Source organism: Lissotriton helveticus, chromosome 11 (genome assembly GCF_964261635.1).
Source record: "Lissotriton helveticus chromosome 11, aLisHel1.1, whole genome shotgun sequence".
NCBI classification, from domain to species: domain Eukaryota; kingdom Metazoa; phylum Chordata; class Amphibia; order Caudata; family Salamandridae; genus Lissotriton; species Lissotriton helveticus.
In genome coordinates this window covers 771,247,076-771,255,096 of record NC_136072.1, presented here as the reverse complement: position 1 = coordinate 771,255,096, position 8,021 = coordinate 771,247,076, and the positions used below count along the sequence as shown (strand labels likewise).

At 31.2% G+C, this 8,021-nt stretch overlaps 1 long non-coding RNA gene across 1 annotated transcript; it reads right to left on the bottom strand.

Moving 5' to 3' along the window:
- Positions 1–3,867: 3,867 nt before the first annotated feature.
- On the bottom strand, positions 3,868–4,220 carry LOC144791695 (uncharacterized). Its single transcript, XR_013602449.1, has 3 exons — positions 4,169–4,220; positions 4,018–4,077; positions 3,868–3,927 (listed from the first exon to the last, which is right to left on the bottom strand). It is a non-coding gene; the product is annotated as an uncharacterized LOC144791695 (long non-coding RNA).
- Between the last annotated feature and the right edge of the window lie 3,801 nt (positions 4,221–8,021).

Below are 8,021 nucleotides of genomic sequence, written 5' to 3'. Positions count from 1 at the left end.
TCTCTGATAATAGTTTGACTGGAGTAGGAATAGCAATTATTAATTGGTCAGTGTCCAGCACATTTGCATATAATTGTACATTAGCGTGTTATTATATTACTAAATAATGCAAAATGGATGTTTTCACAAAACTTTATTACAATTTTTAATTTTTTTAATGTGTACTACAATACAATCACAATCAAAAAGAAGATAACATTTTTTGTAAATGTAGTATTTGCAGAATAACACATTATCATTTATGTACATGTTGTAATTTGTCACACAAAATTAATTCACAACATTTTTTCTGTCAATAAAAATATTTATTATCATTAACTTTGAGTAACAAGTATTTATATTGAAAAAAATAAAATACCAGTTATTTTTCTGTTTCCTCCATTTATATTTAATAATGTTAATATGATATATTAATATTATTAAATATTTAATTTTTAAATTTACATTTTTATAAAGTAACATGACAATCATTATATTTGCTCAAGATATGGAAATACAAATTAAGACATTTTTTGGCACATATTTCAGACAATGTTGTTTTTAAATTAAACATATAAATATATTATGTTGTTAACTTTATAACTGTAAAGGGGAATAATATGTTTAATAATAATATCTGGTATTGGTAAAAGATTATTTATGCAATTATATACTTTTATAATACTTAGAAATTATTATAAAACATTTTTTTATAATTAATAAAAATAATAACAAATATAATTATTATTATTATTATTAATTAATAAACTTAAACATTTATCTTTTCTTTTCAGAAATACATACATTCAGAGAAATAAAATTACATTATTTAAGGGCATTATTTAGATAGTAAATGGTTATAATTTTTTAATTAATAACAATAAATAAGTTATATTATTTATTATTATTAATTATTTACATAAACAATAATAATGTTTAGTTATAAACAAACACAAAGTTATTCCTATAAATGTACACAATAAGAAATTATTTACATATATTATTTCAAGTGTTACATACTTTTTAAATATTATTAATATATATTAATTACTATATATTAATTAATATTAAAGAAAATTATATTTTTTAAACAGTTTAAATTATAATGAGTCTAGTGTATTAATTTGTTACAATAACAATGTGTATGTATTATATTTTTATACTATAACATTGTATTTTCTATGATACCTTTTCAAAATTAGTTTAAGGGGACTACTTTTTTACCGCATAAGGTTATTGCGCTTCATTCAGGACTGGAGAAGCTCGCGGTTGGGAGTTGCTTCGTGTGGAGAGAGGTAAGGTTAATTTTACATACAATTTATAACAGAGTGGTAATGTTTGAGGGTATATTCGAACTGTGTAGTGTTTTTGTGTGTATGTATGAATTGTTTATGTAGCGTTTAGGTGTAATGTCGTCGTTATAGATGCGTCGTGTATGTTTTAGTTCTAGTGTTATTTTAAGTGTTAGGAAATGTCTTCTTACATGGTTAATGTTAATTGTGAGTGTATTTACAAATGTTATGGGCTATTTGTGGGTGGGTTTCGTTATGTATGTTTTTTTACAGGTTCCGGTTCCTCGCATGAAAACTACATGGAAGGAAGCGTGTTTTTTTCGGAGATACTAATGTATGAGTTATTATGGTTATATTTTGACGTGTATCTCCTATTTTTCGTGTTTGCCAGGAGCGGATTTTAATTTTTTTAAACTTTTTTCGGGGTTTTGGAGGGTTTCGTATTGGATTGATACATTGATATGTGTGACCGTTTTTTTAAAGTTGTGTGTATATCACTTAAAATACTAAAGTGTCCACACTACTGTTTTCGGGATTTCCTGGAGCGTTTATTTTAATTTTACATAATTTTCGGGTTTTTGATGGTTTCCCATATTGGAATTGTCCTACAATGTAATGGATTGTATGGATTGTATTTTGCTTCATTACGTCTTTTTCATCTACAAAAATCCTAAGTATTTAAAAAACTTTTTTTATTGGGTGGGAAATGTCGATCTTTATGTAATGTGTATGTGTGATGTAATTAAAAATATTGCATATTTGTTCAGAAATAATGTACAACATTTTGATAAGTTTGTTAAACAAATATGTATTATTTATAATTGTTTAGAAATGTTTATGATTTTTATATGTACCATTATTGTAAGAAGACATTAGTATATTTTGTAGACATTTTTATATTAGCGTTTTAGCTATTATTGACAGGTATTCTAATCCTCTAGTTGTAGGATATAGTGTGACTTGACTTTGCAGTAGTCGGAACATTCGTTTAGTTTGTTTACTTAGTTTTGGACCAATTTGGGTCACAGATTGTTCCATTCTTAGTTCTTGATAGCTTTGTTCTTTTATCAAAGCTTCTAGTAGGTTATGGAATGTGGGTCTGGTTCTGCTTGTGGTAGCTTGGAAAGCATTATGCCACCCTTCTACACTGTTGTTTGTTTTAGCTTCTTGGTTTAAAGTACTAAGATAGACATTCCACCAAGGGATTTGGAATTTGGGTTGGCGTCGATGTCCAGATCTGTGCAACCTTCCCACCCAAGTATCTTCGAAATAGTCCAGTAATGGGGTTAGTTTATCTTCATTACTCTTGTAATATGTGCTGTCAATTAATAAATTATAGTGTTCCGCTACATCGGTTACAGGAACATTGGCCAGTGCTATCAATTTTTTTATTTGATAGGCAAAGGTGCTATCTGTTGCGTACAAAATACTTAAAGTTGATTTCTGGAGATGTCTCCATATGCTCTGATTGAAATGATAGTAGCAACCCTGGATTGCTGTGTGGGGAAATGTTTTCAAAATGCTATTAATCATAGCTAATTCGAAATCAATAATTATTTTTTGTGGAAAATAATTATTGATTTCATTTTTGAGAACATTTAATATTTCTGTGTAAGTGTTGTGCTGTTTGTTTGGTAGCAAACAGTAAATGAAAGGGATGTTATAGTTATGGTATAACCCGTGGATGGAATATAGTTGATAAAAAGGTTTTGGGCATGGTTTAAATGTTCCATCCATCATCCATTGGGGACACTGTTGGATTTTTCTTAAATTACTTGCAGTTGCAAACATTATGATTCTGTTTGTACTGCTTTCATTGTCAAAAAGGATAAATTTGTCTTTATTGTGTGTGATGGACATTTCTGGTGAAATAATAATTTCCTCAAAAGTAGTAGGGTTGGGTGGGGTTGTGGAAGTGCGTCTTTTAGTGTATGCAATTGTGCGTTTTAGGGATTCAATAGAGGGTAGTTGACCTGAAGCATGGGCTGGGACTTTTAACAGTTCCTCTTTAAGGATTTGTGTTGTTGGTTTATCACTTTGTGTGCTAGCAGTTTTTATACTTTCTAAAGCATCTCTTATTTCAATTTCTGTGACATTGGGGGGATGATTGTGTTCCCTGGTAAATAACACATTAGTTTCCTCAGTAGTAGCCCTTCCATAACATTTGTTTGAGTAATATTTGGTACATTTCCAGAAAACTTTTCTACCACTTTGTCTTTCCTGATTATAAACATAACCCATATAACATAACAGTAATTTATTTTTCTGTGACATAACAAATTCTGCACCTTCTGTCATTTTGTTTTACTTGTTCTAGGAAAGAGTAGAAAGAAACAAAATCAAAAAACAAATATTTCACTTTGTGGTGCAAACATAATTAATGTTGTATTTATACTTACAGTTACTAAAAGTAGTAATCACGAATGCAGAACTGTATTTTGAAGGATTTTCTTGTATGTATTTCTTTATTTACTGTTGGTATGAAAATATAGAAATGCTAAGTTAATGTTTACACATAACAAACGTTTTTCCTAGGAAAAAGCAGTTTTTAATTTTGCTTAGTAGTACATTTGATGTGAACATTACATATACTTACTTGTTTAAATAGTTGAGTTGTAGTATTTGGTGGAGTACATCAAGGTAGTAAAGTTCAGATCTGTAGAGAAGATAGAATAAATAAATGTAAAATATTATAAAATTTATTTGGAACCGTTGGAAAATTGGAAATATTTAAAAGTATACTAACTTCTAAATAAGTAGTTTTGTTTGCTGTAGGTAGAATAGATGTATGATGTATTCACAATATCTGTAGAGGAAATATAAAATACATAACATGGTGTTAAGAACATAGTTCTTGTTTTTTTCCGAAGTTTTAGACAAATTAGAAGTATACTTACATTTTTTACAAGGGTAGTCTTGTCTTTTGGTATAGTTGATGTTGGATGTTTTTATTGGATCTGTAGGGAAGATGTAATATGCAAGATATGTTGTTTAGAAAATAGCATTTTTAATATTGGGTGTTTACTAACAAAAACATATATACTTACATGTTTAATTAGTGTAGTTTTATACATTTGTAGTGTTGAAATAGGAAAATCGCTGAATATCTGTGAATAAAATGTTTAAAATAAAGTATGAATCTTGTGAAATAGTGTTTAAAAACAGCAGTTGGTGTATAACAGAGCATTAATATATACTTACTATCTGATTTTCCAGGTGAAGAAATAGGAGCATGTATTAGGAATTTATTTGTAGTAGTTTCTATCAGAAAAGTAGGAGGAGATAAAAATTAAATAAGTCCAAGAGTTAGGAGATATAAGTAAAATAGTAGACTACTAATTTAGATTTCTAAATAATGCACTTTAACTTACTTGAATAATTAGCTAGTGAGCTGTATCTTTAAAGATGTTTGTTCAGGAACAAAATCTTCAGAGTGTTGGCATCTTCTTTCTATAGAGTTAGCAACAGCAAATGGTAGAATGCATGTATCCCTTTTATAGTATGTGTATTTTGTGTACTTTGATTTGATTGGTTGTAGGATGAAAGGAAGGATTGTATAGGCTAGTTTGAATTTTTTTAAAGTTAATTGGTGTGTTTGTTGATGTGAGAATGGTGGTATGTGGTGATTTCCGCATTAAAGCAGGTTAGTTGTTAAATAAAATAGATGTGTAAGTGGAAAAAAATTATGAAAATGTTACTTACATGTAAAGATTTTTTTTCAAATGATAGAACGCATTTAATAGAATGTATAGTATATGTAGATAAATAGGAATGTTATAAAAGTAACAGGTATTATATGTAAAATGTTTTTTGTATAGAGCAATGACTTTTATAGACAATTAATATGGTATTTTAGACATGAAAGGGTACAAAAAAGAACTCGATATTTGTTTTGAAACGATATTTTTGTACTCTATATTTTAGTAGTCGATATTTTTGTAGTGTTAGGGGTAATTTCATGAACAACGATATATTTGTAGTCGATATTTATGAAGGCGATATTTATGTACTCGATATTCTAAATACTCGATATTTTTGACACGATATTTTTGTAGTTGGTGTAATAAGTATACAAAGTCGATATTTTTGTAGTCGATATTTATTCAACGATATTTTTGCAAGTCGATAATGTGACCGTCGATAATATTTCAGTGATCCATATAGACCTTATGCATATTTAGAAAAAACATTAAATTACCAGGAAAATTATAATTAGTTCCAACATGCCCTCTCACATATGCTTCAAAATGTAAGACTTGCCCCACTAAGTAACAAAGCGGCTACCTGACTGGTCTTAGCAGGCTATACTCCTTTTCCACATACAAATGCATTAAACCTGCGAGTGACTCTTGCTCTCTTGAACCATTTGATTAGATTGTTTAGACGCCTGAAGCAGTACATGAGGTGTACATTAACTACTGCCCCATCAAGGGCTCCTCAAGCTGGCCAGGCACACTTAGCTGTGTCTGCATTTAGTCAGGTTACTATTAATATCATTATGGGTAGAATTCCAGCCAAACATGATGAAACTACGTTCTGGATTGCACAGAATAAAATCAGCTTGAGGCAGTTTTTCCCCATACGGAACCCCAAGACAAATTTAGAATTCTCACTATGTGTCTTCCACTTGGAATGGTTTGCCCAGTTGAAGTCTGTTATACACGAGGTACTGTATTTAATTGCTTCTACATCTACACATGGTACTCCTTCAATTGCTGATTTGCCTGAAGTGCTTAAACAGATTCAAACTGAATATGGAGCAGTCCCTGCCCTAGGATTGGGAAGAAGCTCATTGGCAACTTTGCCACAGCGTACTCAATTATTTTAAGTAATGTCGGGGGGACTTCTTGGCAAAAGCCCAATGGCTAACTTTAGTTCCAATTGTAGATCAGGAAGTCGGGCTTCTTAAAATAATTTTTGAAACTGCTTATCCCTCCAGATAGAATTTATGATTTGGAAATCAAGTTGAGGGTAACATACTGCATACCATTTAAAGTAAAATTCTGGCAGAATTTGATTATTGAATACAACATTCTCTCGGTTTAGCCTGATTGGCCAGCAGAGTTTGTTAGAAATGTTTCACAATAGGAGAGTGTAATCATACCTTCCTTTTCTGTTCTTGTTCCGGAGGAGGTTAGGAGGTTAAAGTAGTCTATCCTACAGAATGGGTTCTTATGCAAACTCCAACTTTAAATCGTAATCAAGCAGGCTGGGATAACGACTCACCATATTATGTTGTAAGTGTAAGGTCCAGCCCGCTGGTACAAGCACAATGTCCTATTAAACATGAAGCTAAACACCCAGTTAGGGAGATTCTATGACAACTAGAATATCAAGGTGTGAATGAGCCTTGTGTCTCCCCCGTGAATAATCAATTTTTTTCGGTTCTTAAACTTGATCATTCTTATTGCATAGGCTTAAACTACTGATAAATAAACAGTCAGACACAAACATTTGCTGTACAGAATTCTGGGGTTACTAAATCACATAGTTTAATAAAAATACAAAATTACATTGTACATTAACAATGGTTGTTCTGTCAAAATATAGCACCTGAAAGATGGAATTTGACTGCTTTTTCAATGAAGATTTTTTTTAGACTCCCTCAGTGCTATAATAATAGTCTGTGTCTGTTCGCTGCCTGCGTGATGTCAGTTTTACAAGAAATTGACTTAGAAGTATTGTCTTACATTGATGGCATTTACATCACGGATGATGATTTAAACGCACATTTAGCCAGGGTGGATCATATTAATCTGGAATTTACAGAAAATGGCTATGAATTTAATTTCAAAGATCTAAAATTTGCTTTTCTCCGAGTCCTGTTTTCAAGATATGAATTATCTAATGAAGGCTGGAGTCTGGCACCACATTTCTTAGAGAAATGTCATCTATTGCAACCACCAAATACCTTAAAGAAACTTCAATTGCTTCATAATTTAAATACCGAATTATGCACAACAGGTTATGCCTCTGTACAATTTTAAAGGTCCTACATGTTCTGCTAAAATTTGGACTACTGAACATACTAATATTCTCCGGACTTTACAAGCAGACATGCTTGCATCTAAACACTTGCATTCTTGTGTTAGCTCTACTAATTGAGTGATCGGCATAATTGTGGGTGTCAGTGGTTACACATTTAATGTGTATTGTGAACAGACACAGTACTAATTACATATAAATCACATTTATATTACAATGCAGAAAGGTGTTTTGCATCTATAAAAATGATTTTGACTTCAGTTTAAACAGCTGTATTAAAGGAACTTCGATTGGCACAAGGGACATATAAAATTGTGTTCTCTGCTGTTCCGGCCTTCAAGGCCATCACCAAGTTACATCCCTAATGCAAAAGCCTGACATCCCAAGTGGATCCAGGGGGCCACTACCTTAGCTTCTGATGTTGATTACATTTTTTACCCAAATTTGAGAACACAGGACCATACAGTATGAACAGGAATACACAATTTCTAGTTACATTTTGCCTCTAAATAAATATGGTTTCATAATCTATACTGATTGTACAGCCTAACAAGTGGTGGTTACTAAGTAAAAATACGCCACTGCATGTGCTGCAGTTAAGGGTGTTATGAAAGCAAGTGTTTTTCGGACACAAAAAACATATTCAGAAACGTTAGGTGACTGAACTGCTCAGCTGGCTGAATTTAAAGCTTTGGTTCTGGCTTTGCAGGATACGGATTCAGGATTCCCCACCCTAATAGTGTATGATTTCTATTGCTGTGTACA